This window comes from Staurois parvus, unplaced genomic scaffold (genome assembly GCF_062004578.1).
Source record: "Staurois parvus isolate SC_StPar_1 unplaced genomic scaffold, SC_StPar_1.0 ptg000071l, whole genome shotgun sequence".
NCBI lineage: Eukaryota > Metazoa > Chordata > Amphibia > Anura > Ranidae > Staurois > Staurois parvus.
In genome coordinates, this window is record NW_028317867.1 from 2,528,967 (window position 1) to 2,547,094 (window position 18,128).

The following is an 18,128-nucleotide window of genomic DNA, read 5'->3' on the forward strand; positions in this document are numbered from 1 at the left end:
GAAGAAGAGGATCGAGACTGCTCTGTGCAAATCCATTGCACATGACAGGCAAGTATGAAAAAAAAACAAAATTTTTAATATCACTTTAACTTTTATTTTTTAGAGTAAGCTAACATGGCCCTGAATATAATTGTTCTGTTTGGAATGGGAAACTGGGTAGAGTAATCTTCTGGCTTCTTAGCCATGAGATAATACAAATTGAGGTTTCTTTCAATAGTTTGTATCCCTCTCCTACCTGGCCTTAAAGTAGAACTAAAGGCAAAATTTTGGGTAGAATAAGGGAAGGTTATAACCTCATCAGGTTTTTTTGCCATCTATGTCCCATTGTGGCTATTTCCTTTCACTTCCGATCCCATAGCCAAAACAGGAAGTGAGAGAAAATATCTCCGAAGTGAGGGAATCCCTGGTTGTCACCAGGATCATCAGAGCTAGTGTTCCCATTGGAAGATTTCCCTTCTATTTCTGTTCTGGGGACAACCAAACATTTTGGATTTTCAGTGATAATGGGAAACAGGACAAATAAATAGGGTGATTCTCCCTAATAGGGGCACAAACATTAATAAAAACCTGACATCCTTCTCTACGCTATCCAAGACCTAAAAAACGTTTTGGCTGTAGTCACACTGTAAAGTTTTACTAAACCTAGGACCCTACATTCACTATATCTGGTCTCCCACAGTACACAACATGGAAATGCAATTATTAGTAAATATAAACTGATAAATACCTTTTCTCATCAGCAGTTAGAGCAGTCTTGTGACTTCAGCAGAACACTGGTTACAGCTTGTAGGAGGAGTTTTCTTTCTGCTCTAGGAGGATGCAAAACCCCTGACCTCTGTCTGGACAGTGCTGATCAGATGTACTCTCCCAAGAAAAAAAAAACCCTCTCTGGCAATACACACTAAACTGAGCATGTGCAGAATGGCTATGGGTTCATTCTGTCTTATCAGGAGATAAGACGTGGATATTTGAACAAGAGGAGGGGCAGAGAAGACAGGATCAAATGGCCTTTTTACACAATGCAGAGGATTAACCGTTCCACTGTGAGTATAACAAGCATGCTTTACTGAATATACAGACTGATTTCACTGTTGTGGGTTTAGTAACACTTTAACTTTGTACTTTGTACTGCTCCACGCTATCTAAAAAAAAAAAGTCTTTAGTTATATTTTAACAAAGGCGTTGCTCTTTAGCAGCTGTTTTTCCCATTTATTATATACATATATATTATGTCAAATCCATAAAGTAGAGTGACATCATCATCTGGCTTTGTAATGCATGGTAAGGGCCACAGCAGCTGGGAACAAGTTACAATTTTGGCCAGAATATTTTGATATATATTTTACCAGCAGCCACATAACGGCAAGAAATAAATGTTCTCACTATTGATTATTTTATATACATGTGTACTGTATATACTTTCAGAGATACTAAGTTTAGGAAAAAATGTTTTTAAAAATTAGCACAAGGGACATTACTTACATTTAATCCAAAATGTCCCTTGTGCTGGCTGTAATAGTGGTAATCTTAGGTCCTCTGCTCCCCTTCCATACCCTGCAGCTGTAATGTGCCCGTACTGCAGGGTTTATTACCAGAGCTAGACCTGCAACAGGCACTCATCAAGAATGACAGCTATACTTGCCCTTTCTGCCCACCTCCTCCATTCATGTAAATCCCAGCCATGGCACCACCTGCCTGGAGTTTACATGAAACTCTGGTTTCCTCCCACACTCCAAAGACATGCTGGTAGGTTAATTGGATCCTGTCTAAATTGTCCCTAGTATGTGTATGTATGAATGTAAGTTAGGAACTTTAGATTGTACACCCCTTGAGGGTTAGGGACTGAAGTGAATGTACCATATACAGTATCTCCCAGAAGTGAGTCCACCCCTCACATTTTTGTAAATTATTTTATTATACCTTTTCATGTGGCAACACTGAAGAAATGACACTTTGCTACAATGTGACGTAGTGAGTGTACAGCTTGTATAACAATGTAAATTTGTTGTCCCCTCAAAATAACTCACACAGCCATTAATGTCTAAACCGCTGGCAAAAGTGAGTACACCCCTAAGTAAAAATGTCCAATGGGCACAAAGTCTCAATATTTTGTGTGGTCATCATTATTTTCCAGCACTGCCTTGACCCTCTTGGGTATGGAGTTCACCAGAGCTTCACAGGTTGCCACTGGAGTCCTCCTCCACTCCTCCATGACGACATCACAGATGTCACAGTCTGGGTCAGGTTCAGAGACCAGTTGCTACAGCAGTGTAAGGTGTACCTGAAATTCCAGGTGGCTCAGTGAGAAGAAACATTGTCTCTACTGCAGAAGGTCCAGGTTCAATCCCAGGCTCTGACAACATTGCTGGTGGATGTTAGAGACCTTGAGCTACTCCATCTTCCATTTGAGGATGCCCCACAGATGCTCAATAGGGTTTAGGTTTGGAGGCATGCTTGGCCAGTCCATCACCTTTACCCTTAGCTTCTTTAGCAAGGCAGTGGTCATCTTGGAGGTGTGTTTGGGATCGTTATGATGTTGGAATACTGCTCTGTGGCCCAGTCTCCGAAGGGAGGGGATCATGCTCTGCTACAGTATGTCACAGTACATGTTGACATTCATGGTTCCCTCAATGAACTGTAGCTCCCCAGTGCCAGCAGCACTCATGCAGCCCTAGACCATGACATCCCACTACCATGCTTGACTGTAGGCAAGACACACTTGTCTTTTTACTTCTCATTTGATTGCCGCTACACACACTTAACACCATCTGAACCAAATAAGTATATCTTGGTCTCATCAGACCACAGGACATGGTTCCAGTAATCCATGTTCGTAGTCTGCTTGTCTTCAGCAAACTGTTTGCGGTCTTTCTTGTGCATCATCTTTAGAAGAGGCTTCTTTCTGACAGCCATGCAGAACAATTTGATGCAGTGTGTGGTGTATGGTCTGAGCACTGACAGGCTGACCCCCCACCCCTTCAGCCTCTGCAGCAATGCTGGAAGCACTCATAATTCCCAAAGAAAACCTCTGGATATGACACTGAGCACGTGCACTCAACTTCTTTGGTCGACCATGGTGAGGCCTGTTCTGAGAGGAACCTGTCCTGTTAAACCAAACATATATCACGAAGTGCGCTAAGATAAATGGCATATAAAATCAATATGAACAATGTAAAAATGCCTGAGGTAATATATCACAATAAAACTGCTGGTAAAAGCACTTAAATCATAAATAAGATAATGTCCAATCAGGGTGTGGAAGATGAAGATAACCCAGATATACTTTGTACTGTATTCAGATAATAAATAGTTCAATATAGGTGCAGAGAAATAATCCAGATAGGTGATTATCCCAGTGTAACAGGTAATCCGGTGATGTGCGGTGAATAGTAAAATTGCACACTCACCAGAAGCGCATTTTACCTGCGCATTTTATATAAACAGCCAGAGGTCCCCTCAGTAAAAGAACAGGATGCAGCCTGGTATGGATAACCTCCTCAGTAGATCTGGGTGGTAAGGATGTCACTCTAGAGGTCCCCTTAAAGGTAAGCTGCGATGGGGTCTGATATGGATCTCTCTCCTCTGGGCCCTGGGATGGTCACCTGGGATCTTTTGAAAACGTCACTTTTATTGTCAGCTATTCAGAAAAACATGTAAGCATGGTAAGCATGCAAAATAGGCCTTAGTGTTCCAGTTTTTTGCTTATCATTGTTATTGGAGTGGTCCAATGTGTCGTACGCAGGTGAACATTCCATTCATTTCCCATTCGGTTCACAGTTCAGTTGTACCTGACCTTGGCACTGAGAGTGGCATGTGTATTTACAATCTGCACTAGAAATTCTGAAGGACTCTCTGCACACTGGTATATACCCTTTCAAGCAAACTATGCAATAAATAGGGATATTTAGTTCACACATATTGCAATACATGCTTAAGCTGGCCAACTGCGTCAAAGTAATCCCTCTATGGCCAGTCCTACTCTGCCCTGCCTACGCAAGTGCTACTGTGGACACAATGCTAGCATAGGGGAAAAGACACAATGGGGAGAGCTACAAGGTTCAGGTCTGGCTACTGACCCAACAATACAACAAACAAGAGATCCCTGTGCTCAAATCCATACAGCTAGTTAATAATTTCTAGTGTTAATATGTGGTTACACCCCTTTAGCACCTGATGGATAAATGCATGCACTAGCTTTATGGATTTGAGCACAGGGATCTCTTGTTTGTTTTTTTTACAATCTGCACATCACCTGGCCCCGTAGAAGATGAATCCACAGCACAGGTCACACCAGGCGGTCAGAGCGGCCTCGGTCTCAAACTTGTGTCTCCTCCAGTATAAAGCACCCAGCCACCAACTCACAGATAGGATAAAGATAAAAAGAAACCTCCCATAGTGGCACTTGATGAAAGTTACGTGGTAGCGTGAAGTAACACGTAGGACGCGAGCGTGGTGACGTACTTCCGGCACGGACTCCATCTTGCTGCACCCAATAAGTTCCCATGCAAGTACACCTTTAGCATGAGGTCTTTTGAACAGCTTGTTATAATCTAACTAAATGTGAGTGGGCATTTGGCTGTGCTGTGATTTGAGAGTCCCTATTAAAATGGATTTACACTATGGGAGGTTTCTTTTTATCTTTATCCTATCTGTGAGTTGGTAGTTGGCTGCTTTATACTGGAGGAGACCTGGCTGTTCCTAGTGAGCGGGATATCATCCACCTGAGCAGGTGTCCATTACCAGTGAAGATTCCTGGCTTCAAATAACAAAAGTGTTTTGGCCCTTTGAGGGTCGCATCAAGGAGGTGAAGAGGCATTTTAGCCACATATGGATTATTTCCATCGGTGGTGATGCACATCCACAATATCAGCTGCACTTAGGAGTGACTGGAAAGTTTTTGGTGTATATGCACCTATTTGGACTTGGTTGTTTTAAGTTTTTTTAATTTATTTATTTTTTAATTTTTCGGTTTTTTTATGTTTACGGACTATTATATGTTCACTTAATTTTTTTGATGTGTTTGCTCATAAATATACTTTTTGTATGTGTATTTTTTGGCACTATTGTATTTAATTGATCCCACATTTAGGGATCCATTTTATGTCACTATTTACTTTAATATGGCTTAATTTAGCCATTATTTGTCACGATCTGCATGATATTGTTGATCCCTGTTGGGGGTTCACGTTCTCATTTTCACCATCATTTGCATGAATTTATTGATCCCTATTTAGGGATTACGCTTATTTGTGTTTTATTTTATTTTGTGTATGATCCTATTTTGGATAGTGTGGGTATTGGTTCCTGGTTTTTATACCAGGTGTGATCACTTTTTCACTTGAGATCCCAGAGAGGATCAATCCACTGATTTATTGGCACGTAAATATATTTTATGTCACTTTATATTGAGATTTGCAGAGAGGATCAATCCACTGATTTTTTTGTCACATATATATATATATTTATATCACTTTGTTTGTTTTTGCTATATTGTATTATTTTATTGTTAGGGTAGCGCTGCATTGTTTTGGTTTCGTTAGTTTTTATTTCCTCATGGTATATGGTTAGGTGCTAGCAGCTCCCACTCACCTAAATTATCACGTAATAGTAGAGCAGAAGATCTTCATTATTTCATTATTTTAGCAAATTTACACTGTTATACAAGCTGTACACTCACTACTTTACATTGCAGCAAAGTGTCATTTCTTCAGTGTTGTCACATGACAGGATATAATAAAATATTTACAAAAATGTGAGGGGTGTACTCACTTCTGTGAGATACTGTATATGTAAAGTGCTGCATAAATTGATGGTGCTATATAAATTGCTGAAATAAATAGATAAATACATAAAAACTGTACTATTGCTTCAATGAATGAAAAGCGATCTAAATATGGAGAATGGGCAGATGAATGAAAGGTTGGCCTCCTCCATTAATAGATCATATTTAATTCATGGAAATATAGTACATTTAGGCAGCTTGCCTACTCTCAGTGAGCTAGCATGGTTGCCTGTGCTAAGGAGGAAAGGGGTTAATGCCTTTGCAGCCCGTCCCGGTCTGACTTCACAGACTTTTTTGGTCCGATCTGCCAGTCCTGTGTGATTATAGAAGGGACAGAGAGCCTAGATTAGCCTTAGAGATCCGCCAGTAAGAGGGACTGCTGGGACCTGTAGTCTTCTCTTCAGACTTCATCAGCATGGATACCGCCATCGTGGACTTTGCTAGTAATGGACTCTCATCCTGTGCGGTATGCTGGGGTAGTCACAACTACAGTTAGGTTCAGATAGGAAAAGACAGTTTGCTATGGAACTGTTGCACTAAAGTTTTGCAGTAAAGCTTTGAAACATTATTTTGCTTGGTCTGAAGTTATTCAAAGAGGCGTATGAAAGTAACCAGCAAATTACACACAGTCTTCTACAGCTTGGGTCAGCTAAAGCACATTGGGGTATGATGACAGCTCTGCAAAAGTTAACATGGTATGGAGTTTAAACAAGCAGTTGCTATGAGTAACAAAACTCTAGCAACCAGTACAAGCAGCCTGTCGAGAAGTGTGGTACTGGTGATAGGATGGGTGTTTTCTAGCAGAAAGGGGGTTGCTTATGGGGTTCCCTCCCTGAGCGGTTCGTCTTCCATAGAAATTAGAGCAGATCAGTGGCCTGGCCACTGGGTACAGAAGAGGTAGCATTAATTAAGTGCACACATGAGTTCTAGACTAGGTGTACTATGGGACTCTATTCTGCCACTGGGAGTGAGGTGACAATAATACACTGGACGGGTGGAGCGGGCAAGGTGTGCATTGATGCAGGACTAGAGAGTTACCTGGAGTCTAGTTTATTCATTCAGTGTACATGGTGTACAACCATCTCTATGTTGGAGTACCGACTTAACCTTCTTAGCGGTAATCCCGAGCGTAGCTCGGGGTAAAATTTCTTTACCAAGAGCGGTAACCCCGAGCTACACTCGGGCTTACCATGCGGCGTTGCTCTGGGGGTCCCTGCAGCACTTACCTTGTCCTTCGCTCCTGCAATGTGTCCTCTGCAGCGTCCCCGGCCATCTCCTCCGGCCGATGCCGGCATCCGGCTTCCGTGTTCCGGTCCCTGTGACGTCGGGACGTACGGGCGGGAAATTTGAAATTTTTTAAAAATGTCATTTTTGCTGCCATTGCTGTTTCAATGCATTTCGCATATATTTTGTCCCTACTGCTTTGTCCTGTGCCCTGCCTGCATTTTGAATGTTCTTTCTGCCTGGAAACCTAGAAAAGTCCATGGCGTCCAAAAAGCGTCTCTTTACGTCAAAAGCGGTTTTAGAACAGCGATAGTAAATCAGAACCACTTGCAGAATTGAGTGATGATTCGTGGGGAAATTCGTCATCAGACACTGAAAACGATTTTGCGCCTTTGCTCAGCGATGTGCGAATTTGTCTCTGTATTTCAAATTTCAGTGTTTTTGGTTTGATTATATTATTGAATTAAATTTATTTATTATGATTATTTATTAAATTATAATTTATGATTTCGTGTTTCAAATTTTATCATATCCGGAATGTTTAATAGACTCTTGTTCGTACAGATTTCAGTGAGTTATTCCTAAAAATTACAGCCTACAATAAAAAACTACATATTTCCATGCAAAAAATGGTACCGCTTTCAGCACAAAAAATCGGAAAGAATCATACCGCCAAGGAGGTTAAGGTTCAATCTCCCTGAAAGCGATCCCCACCTTGTCCCGGGGCATGGATGAGCATGACACAGTAAAGGTACCCCATGTCCAGGGTGAGTGACCATGTTCTATGTGGTAGCATAGTCCAGAATAACCTGAGGGGGGGCTTACGGTCACTTGGAACAGTAGTCATCCAACAGCCCACCGCCCACAAAGCCCCCGCTACATACACCTTCTGTGAGTGGAAGAGGCAGTCAGAAAGGGTGAGCATAGTTAGCACTCTTGACAAGTTCTTGTCCTAGGTCCAGTGCTGCTATTAACCACCACAGCGCTGAAAGATTATGACTGCAGCGTATGCAAGGGGGACAGAGGACTTTGGATTTCCACTACAGCCAACACAGCACAAGGGACACTTCAAATTAAATGTAAGTAACTTCTCTTGTAGAGATTTCTTAAAAATGTTTTTTTTTTACTAAACTAAGGCTTTAATAAATTCAGATTGCTGTAGTAAGTGTTTATGTAGAAGTCTGAAACGCACTGCAGATTAACATACAAAGAAAATGCAGACTGTAAAAGAAGCATAAAAATGCTTAGCAGGTCCACAGCTGGTGAGTGATGACTTTGCTCTTTGACCTCTTAAAGAGCTACACCAGCTAAAGGATCTTCAACATCTGACACACCCAGAAGCCTGTTAGATTCTGAAGATTCTTGAAGAGAAAGAAGCCCAGAGTCAGGAATAATTGGTATATTTACTCTCTCCTACAGGCTTCTTTTCTTCATTTTTTTGGTAATAGAGTTTCTTTAACCTGTAAGATGACCAAAGAGCTATAAAATATAAAGTGCTCTGGGACTGTGAGGGGTGAAGATAAGAATCAGAACCTTTGTTATGGGGTTGATGCACTAAAGGAACAGAGACTGTTCACTTTGCAAAGTTAATATTCACTAAGCTCCATAAATTCGTTAAAGTGGTTGTAAACCCTTACATATACCCAGTGAAGTGATAGCCTCAGGTGATACGAAGAGATTAAACAAATCCTTCTACATAAGCTGTACCTGTTTATCTAGTCTTCTGTTATCTACAGCCTTCAAAGTGCAGAATGTATACAGCTTGTCTGAGCTTCAGAAAGCAGGGGGCGGGGAGCTAAAGTTGCACTCTGCAGAGCTCAGTGAGAGCTGATTGAAGGGTTGGGACACACCTCCCTTCACACAGCACACAGGAACAGCTGAAGCTGTCATTCACTGGCTGTGTGATGGAGCATCCTCCCCTGTCACTATTTTATCTCTGGTGTTAGGAAAACCTGTCAGAAGTGACTCATGCAGATAGCAGAGGAATGAATCAGCAGAGAGAAATGACACTTAGTGCTCTGGACTGAGTCAAGTGCACACTATAGAGGGATATGCTTTGTTCATTTCATGTTTGAGGTCTACAACGACTTTAAAACTTTGTTCCTTTCAATCATCTGATCATTCACTATTAAACATTCTGCTCTTTAATTTCCCTCGAACATGACTGGGTATTTAAAGTGAACACAGGTTCACCTCATTTACTAACATTCGCTTTTCAAATTAAATGCATGCACTTTTGCAACATAAGCACTCTCCTTAGTAAGCTAAAAGCTCCTACTACTTCTTAAGCAAATCAACCCCACAGTAACTTCAATCAGTTTACATTGAGAGGCTCAGAAACATGTTACCAGACTATTCTGATGGCTTCCGAGGCTTAGCAGGATGTGATTTATTTGTTCCACGCACAAATTACTCACCAATATATAGATTATACAATGTTTAACGACATGGAACTAAAAATAACTTGTTAAGAGGTATGAGATAATATTGCCCTGCACTTAGCATGTAATATACTGACACCTGTCATGTGCTTGCTTTTTTCATGGATCAGTCATGCAAGTGAAGATGGGATACAGAATTCAACTCAAGAGCCTGCAATCACCTAAACTACACAAACAATGGGAACTCCCAAACTTCTATACTTACATCTTAATTCCTTTTTAAATGAACCCAAGATTAGGTTCTGGATATTCAAGCATTTACACAACACTAAGCAGTAAATAAGCTTTAAAGCAGGCTGTAGACACCATGGAGCAATTTATTCCTAAAGGTCATAACAGAAGCACTACAGCTGTTCATTTGGTTCTCTCAGCAGCTCCGCTTTCCCTGCTCCTCCTTCCAGCAGTGACTCAGAAGCTTTCCAGCCTTCTAATCTCACAACTGTGAGCAGGTGCTCTGATAGAGGGAGCAAGGGATCCGAACAATTTAAGTGGTTCTGCTGTGAACTTTGAGGATGCATTGTATACCTCCTACCTTTCTGAAACATGAAAGAGGGACACCGTTTAGCACAAATTATGTAGGAAATTAATGCCCCCCTTGAAATGCCCTCATTTGGTGTGACCATGAAGAAGTAATACACAACTCCTATTCTTCATACTGGCTTTTCAAAATACCAAATATAAGGTTGAATGACAGGTTTAGTGCAGTCTACCGGTTTTTAAAAATACAATGTTTGTACATCAGACAAAAAGGGGGGCAATTATTGCAGAAAGAGGGAGAGATGATTTTGGTGCTAAAAGAGGAACAGTCCCTCAAAATGAGAGCTATTTCTCCTCAGTACCTTCAGCTACAGAGGTCAGCGAGGGCTGGTTTTAAAACTAATTTACTGCTTGTTAGGAGTATATAACTAATTGAATGTCTATAGCCTGACTACAGGTTTACACTGAGGGTGTGGATAGGGAGTTGTACAATTTTTCATCACCTCCATGGCCACAGATGTAGACTACTTCTACAAACATTTGTGAAAGAATGGGTCACTCTCAGGTGCTCAGTGAATTCAAGCATGCTACCATGATAGGTTGCCACCCGTGCAATAAGTCCATCCATGAAATTTCCTGGCTACTAAATATTCCTCGTCAACTGTTAGTGGTATTGTAACAAAGTGGAAGCAACTGGGAACAACAGCAACTCAGCCATGAAGTGGTAGGCCATGTAAAATGACAGAGAGGGGTCAGCGCATGCTGATGTACACAGTGCTCAGAATTCGCCAACTGTCTGCAGAGTCAACAGCTATAGACCTCCTAATTTCGTGTGGCCTTCAGATTAGCACAACAGTGCATAGAGAGCTTCATGGAATGGGTTTTCATGGCCGAGCAGCTGTATCCAAGCCTTACATCACCAAGTGCAATGCAAAGCGAAGGATGCAGTGGTCTAAAGCACGCCACCACTGGACTCCAGAAATGTGGAGACGTGTTCTCTGGAGTGAGCAATCACTCTTCCCTGTCTGGCAATCCAATGAACGTGTTTGGGTTTGAAGGTTGCCAGGAGAACAGTACTTGCCTGACTGCACTGTGCCAAATGTAAATTTTGTTGAAGGGGAGGGTTATAGTGTGGGCTTGTTTTTCAGGAGTTGGGCTTGGCCCCTTAGTTCCAGTGAAGGGAACTCTTAAGATGTCAGCATACCAAGACATTTTGGACAATTTCATGCTCCCAACTTTGTGGGAACAATTTGGGGATGGCCCCTTCCTGTTCCAACATGACTGCGCACCAGTGCACAAAACAAGGTCTATAAAGACATGGATGAGCGAGTTTATGGTGGAGGAACCTAACTGGCCTGCACATAGTCCTGACCTCAACCTGAGAGAGCATCTTTGGGATGAATTAGAGTGGAAACTGCGAGCCAGGCCTTCTCATCCGACATCAGTGCCTGACCTCACAAATGCGCTTCTGGAAGAATAGTCAAACATTCCCATAGACACACTCCTAAACCTTGTGGACAGCTTTCCCAGGAGAGTTGAAGCTGTTATAGCTGCAAAGGGTCAGCCAACTCAATATTTAACACTATGGACTAAGACTGGGATGCCATTAATATAGTATCTCAGGGACATGAGTACACCCCTCACATTTTTGTAAATATTTTTTTATATCTTTTCATGTGACAACACTGAAGAAATTAAGAAATGACACTTTGCTAAAATGTAAAGTAGTGAGTGTACAGTGTACAGCTTGTATAACAGTGCAACTTTGCTGTCCCCTCAAAATAACACACAGCCATTAATATCTAAACCGCTGGCAACAAAAGTGAAAATGTCCAAATTGGGCCCAAAGTATCAATATTTTGTGCGGCCACCATTATTTTCCAGCACTACCTTAACCCTCTTTGGCATGGAGTTCACCAGAGCTTCTTAGGTTGCCACTGGAGTCCTCTTCCATTCCTCCATGAAGACATCACAGAGCTGATGGATGTTAGAGACCTTGCGCTCCTCCACCTTCTGTTTGCCCCACAGATGCTCAATAGGGTTCAGGTCTGGAGACAACTTGGTGAGAAGGTGACAACAGTTGGTACAATCATTTGCAAATGGAAGAAACACAAACCAACTGTCAGTCTCCTTAGGTCTGGTGCACCATGCAAGATCTCACCTCATGGAGTGTAAATGATCATGAGAACAGTGAGGAATTATCCCAGAACTACACGTGAGGATCTTGTCAATGATCTCCAGGCAGCTGGGACCACAGTCACCAAGAAAACAATTGGTATCACACTACGCCGACAAGGATTGAAATCCTGCAGTGCCCGCAAGGTCCTTCTGCTCAAGAAAGCACGTCCAGGCCCGTCCGAACTATGCCACTGAACATCTGAATGATGCAGAGGAGGACTGGTTGAAAGTGTTGTGGTCAGATGAGACCAAAATCGAGCTCTTTGGCATCAACTCAACTCGCGGTGTTTGGAGGAGGAGGAATGCTGCCTATGACCTCAAGAACACCATCCCAACTGTCAAACATGGTGGTGGAAACATTCTGCTTTGGGGGGGTTTTTCTGCTAAGGGGACAAGACAACTGCACCGCATCAAAGGGATGATGGTCGGGGCAATGTACCGTCAAATCTTGGGTGAGAATCTTCTTCCCTCAGCCAGGGCATTTAAAATGGGTCGTGGATGGGTATTCCAGCATGACAATGACCCAAAACACACGACCAAGGCAACAAAGGAATGGCTCAAGAAGAAGCACATTAAGGTCCTGAAGTGGCCTAGCCAATTGAAAGTCTGTGGAGGGAGCTGAAAGTTCGAGCTGCCAGACGTCAGCCACCAAACCTTAATGACTTGAAGAGGATCAGCCAAGAGGAGTGGGCCAAAATCTCTCCTGAGATGTGTGCAAACATGGTGGCCAACTACAGGAAACGTTTGACCTGAGAGAGACATATTTTATTTATTTATTTCAGGTACTTATATAGCGCCGTCAATTTACACAGCACTTTACATATATATTGTACTTTCACATCAGTCCCTAACCCTCAAGGAGCGTACTAGCTAAGTTCCCTAACTCACATTCATACATACACATACTCGGGCCAATTTAGACAGGATCCAATTAACCTACCAGAATGTCTTTGGAGTGTGGGAGGAAACTGAAGTACCCGGAGGAAAACCACACAAGCACAAGGAAAACATGCAAACTCCAGGTAGGTGGTGCCGTGGCTGGGATTTGAACCAATGACCCTAGTACTGCCAGGTGGAAGTGCTAACCACTTAGCCACTGTGCTGCCCGTATAAATATTTAATACATGACAATGGATTCTCAAAGCACTGTAGGTTTTATGGGTTAGCTAAATGACTGTCTATCAAACAAAGCTTGCTTTGCAGCTCCTTTTCACAAAACCCTCCTCTAAAAATGGAAGAGTCACATCTGAAATCTAATCAAGTTAATGATATGAAAAGGAAGGGAGACCGCCACCTGCTGGCTGTACAAAAGACTGCATAATATTAGTACTGTATGCAATGTATTATATGCAGATGAACATTAATTTCTTTAGTTTTTTTTGACCAGAATAAAAAAATATTATTATGTACAAAAACACCTGTTTTATACACTTAACAAGTTTAGCAATAAACCAGACAACTTTTCTACAAGTGTAAAGGCTGTTTTTACAAATACACAATTACATAGTCAAAACTGAATAGTCCACATAGAAATAGTTTTTTATGACTACTCTCAACAGCTGTGTTTTAACCAAACAGACTGTATGCGTCAGCCTGGTGCCATGGCTCTATGCTGATAGCGTGTTTACTCAGCTCTTAGGTGCCGCTGGTAAGTTCATGTCTGGATTAAATACAGGTTTGACTAAGTTTTCTTAATAACTGTTTTATGGGGTGTGAATGTATCATGAACACTGAGCAATTGTGTCTTGTAATATATAGTTAGTGTTAAACCAAAGTAAAGTGTCCAATGTCTGCCTTGTAAACATTTTATTGACGTAGAGCTCTGCCAGCTGTACTATATTTCTGCTTCTGTTATGAGAGTCCAGGTCATTATTCAACTCGGCATAGTGCTTCCAGGGTTTACCAAGAACCAAGGTACAATTGTTCAAGCTCTCAAACAATTTGCAAACTCCATTGAATCTGCCATTTTAACTTCATATATTTAAAACGGAGTTTATGGAGCTGACACAGACACACTCACACTCATAACAGATTGTAAGCTCCAAGGAGCAGGGCCCTCGAACCCCTTGTGTTTCGCACTGTATTGTTATTGTACTGTCTCATTTATTGTCTCCCATTGTAATGTACAGCGCTGAGCGAACTGTTGGCGCTATATAAATACTGTATAATAATAATAACACATGTAGTACTTACTCCTGCAGGACCCATATGGAAGAAAAATATATTTGAAATATATTTTTAAAATATTCTTCCCAAATATATTGCCATATATTTGAAATGCTTCAATTTTGTCCATATTCCAAATATTAAAATATATATATATATATATATATATATATATATATATATATACACACACACACACATACACTACATGTTGAAATGTGTTTTTTTTACAAAATATATGAAAAATATTTTTAAAAATACATTTCAAATATACTGTATGTTTTATAAAATACAAATCTACATTTTTGGAATGCATTTACAAATATATGTAAAAATATATGTTAAAATAAATCTGAAGAATATATTTAAAAATATATATTTTTGCATCTTTGTCATATCTCAGATCACCGATAATCCTGTAACACATACAGTATAATTGGATGTGAATAAAGTGACCTGAAAGTGAGCTGAGGGAAGGACCAAGCAGGTACACCACTACAGGCTGCCTGCAGAAAACTACAGGAGGGGGCGGAGACAGGACCAGTCACCCTGTACAAGGATTGAGAACAGCAGGGACCAGTCTTCATTACAGGAAGCTTTCATACTGGACTACTGCACAGATCTGGAGGAAATACACAAAGCACACCAAGAATCAAAAGAGAAAACACTTGCCACTTGTATTTAGATATTTTTTGCTGATCCCAGAGTTCGTCTTTATGTATTGTGCTAATGCGCACTCCTTTAATTTAATTAATTTAATAATGCCATCTGCCATGAAATGTTTACAGAGGTTTCTCAGCTCAAGGACCAATGTTTTTCTAAGGCTTGTAGGAAATCTGCTGCATCACTTGAAACAAACATTATTGTTCAGCAAGTTTTTGTACAGTACACTCTTTAATCCGTAGTTTAATCTGCACAAGCTTTGAAAAATGATAGTCACAGTTCAATCACATAAAGGCCAGGCTCTCAAAGCATCGGCTTTAGGCAAATTAGTCACAGTGATTTTGCATCCCATATGTCTACATATGAAAGTTTTCAGGACTCAGCAAAAAACCTGATACTATTTCTGTCGATGAACTTCTACCAGGTTTTGTGTGCAAAGTATTCAAACATAAATTTACAGACATCACAGACTGACAGCAACCTTAGTCCACTGTTATCCGAGGAAAACAGACAAAGTTATCTCAGGTTACTCTGCATCATCCCTATGTTTTTAGGGACAATTATAGCTTCAATTTTCATTAATATGCATTAAACACTTCAGGCATATGTATGTACAGGGCCGTGGATAAGGGGGTACTACCAGTCCTCCTGTACAGGGCCCAGGCCAGCAGGGCGGCCCAGGCAGCTGGGTGAATTGGATGTGGACAGGGAAGGAGATCAGCACTCCGGAGGGGGGGGGGCAATTGCTGGAACAATTCTCCTGAATGGCTCCTTCTGCCGCAGCTGAAAGCTGGCTTCTTCTCCTCTCCCTCCTGCTGACTTTCAGCTGCTGCAGAGAGAGGGATCATTTACAGTAATTTCCCCCCCACCACACCCATCACACTCCCTGTGCACCATACATTTCTTTCTGCTGCCCAGGCTTTCCTGTGTGCCCCCACCCTTTAAGTGCTATTGGCTTCCCTCCTCTCCTTCCCTCCGGCAGCTGCAAGCACACAATAGGATCCTTCAGGATGGAGAGTGGGGGAAGGATCTAATAAACATGTCACATTTGCCAGCCCCTTTCTTTCCTGAATGAACACAATGAGTGAACGGTAGTGATCACTCACTGTTTTTTTCATAACTGAAGTATAATAAACGTTGTTTTCTTTGGTGGCCCTGTCAGGTTGGCTGTATAGGGTCCTGTACTTTCTAACATCAGCCCTGTGTATGTATACAGTATATTGTATGTAGATATCTACATACATCTATTCATTGACAATTACTTTGTTTATTTTAAATTGTAATATATGCTGTATGTGTCTGAAATTTTAAATCAGTTCCTGCTACGCACTCCTGGAGATATCCGAATAAATCTCAAAAATGAAAAAGTGTAACTGAAAAAATGTAAGTTACTAGAGCTTTATGTGCACTGCTGCCACATCAAAACACCCAAAAATAGAATACTGCAGCAGTGGAACAGTGTAACAGTATACTTGTATATTGTGATTCACTGTTACGGTATTTTATATCTGAAATTAACTATGTATAAAATACTCATAATACTCTGCTCACCAGCTGAAATTTGAGATCAGATTGATAATGAAAAGAAAGGATAAAAAATCTATATCACATATGCGAAATTCACCTGGTGGATTTTTCCATTTGACAATGAGAAGTTGGTAGATAACGTATGCTCTTTAATTATCAATAAGACATTTGATCTTCCATGGTCAGGCTAAAGTTGTTCACACATATCAGTAGATTGTTAATGTGCAGTGATGACCCAACTCTCTGAAGATGTCCTTAGGTCCGATTTCAGAAATAAATGATTCAATTGTAGCGCTACCCCTGCAGAAGCCCCTGGTGATTAGGGGTTCTCTACACTGTCACAACTCTTTACGCTACTTTGTTCCCACTATCACACCTGGCTGTATGTTGGAGTCTGCTCACACCTGTGAAACTTAAGCATTAGTGGGTTACTACTCTACAACTGTACACAGAAAATAGGGCACAAGCAACTGGATGGTGGATTGAATGGATGTATTGTGGCATGGCAGCTAAACAAAGCATGAATCAGTAAACAGGCAATTGAACATGTTTAAAGATAATGTACTAGATAATATGAACACTGACCCATAAGATGGCAATCAACACAACTGTAGTGATGCTATACCATATTATAACTGATACAAACAGGGTTAAGAGTATCAACTAAGGCAAAAATAAAGGACCTCATGTGCACACTATGCATACAGCCCCAATAGTGGGTGGGTGCATGTGTTCCTGACAAAGGGGTACCCCTGGTGATGTTTATAAAGTATCATACGCCTAATTGTCAATATTAGCCGGCTATCTTTGGGGCCATTCTGTAATGTGCTGCACATGAATCTGTCCCTTCAAGAATGTTAACAATGAATAGCTAATGGGCTGCGAAGTAAGTAATAGTCTCTATCGACATTAACTGTGGGCATGGAGGGATTAAGCATGATTGTTCTGTCACTACTCCTTGTAGGCAATAAATCTGGTCCAGTGCTCTTGATGGTTTGCTGTCCCTGGAGGCACAGTCCACACAGGTCCTCATGGTCGGGTCCACACAAGGCTCAGACTCTCTGCTCTAATGTAGGCACCCACAACAGTGGGTCCCTGCAGACCTGATTCCAGCACCACAAAAGCCCTTTCAGTAGCTCAGTCCCCATGCTCTTGGTTTTAGACATGGACATCCAAAAGACAGGCACTATCTTTTCTGGAGTAGTGCACAGCTACCAGCAGCAGGTCTGCACTTTCTGTCTCTCCACAGCACAAAAGACTCTCAGTGGCTCTGAACATGCATCAGCCCTTCGTGGCTGCCTCCCTGGTGCATACACCCACAGCACCATGTAAATCCTTAACTTCTGTTATTTGCTCCCTTTTGGTCTATGTAACTATGTCCATGTAACAAATATGTACTGTATGTGTAGCACCCTCCTAGTGGAGGATGAAAAGCAAATGTAGTTTTTGGTTCCTTCTGTAGTTAAGGAAGTAGTGATTTTTTGTTCTGGTTTGTTCAGAGTTTCACAGGCTAGGAGTTTGGTTTCTCCCCCTGCCTCTAGAAGAAGCTTCCAGAACATAGAGATGGAGATTGAAATGACCAGTCTGATTATGTATCATGACCTAGCCAATCCCTGGAGAGGAGTATTCAGAAGGTGGCTAGAGAGGTGATAAATAATCTTCAGCCCTGG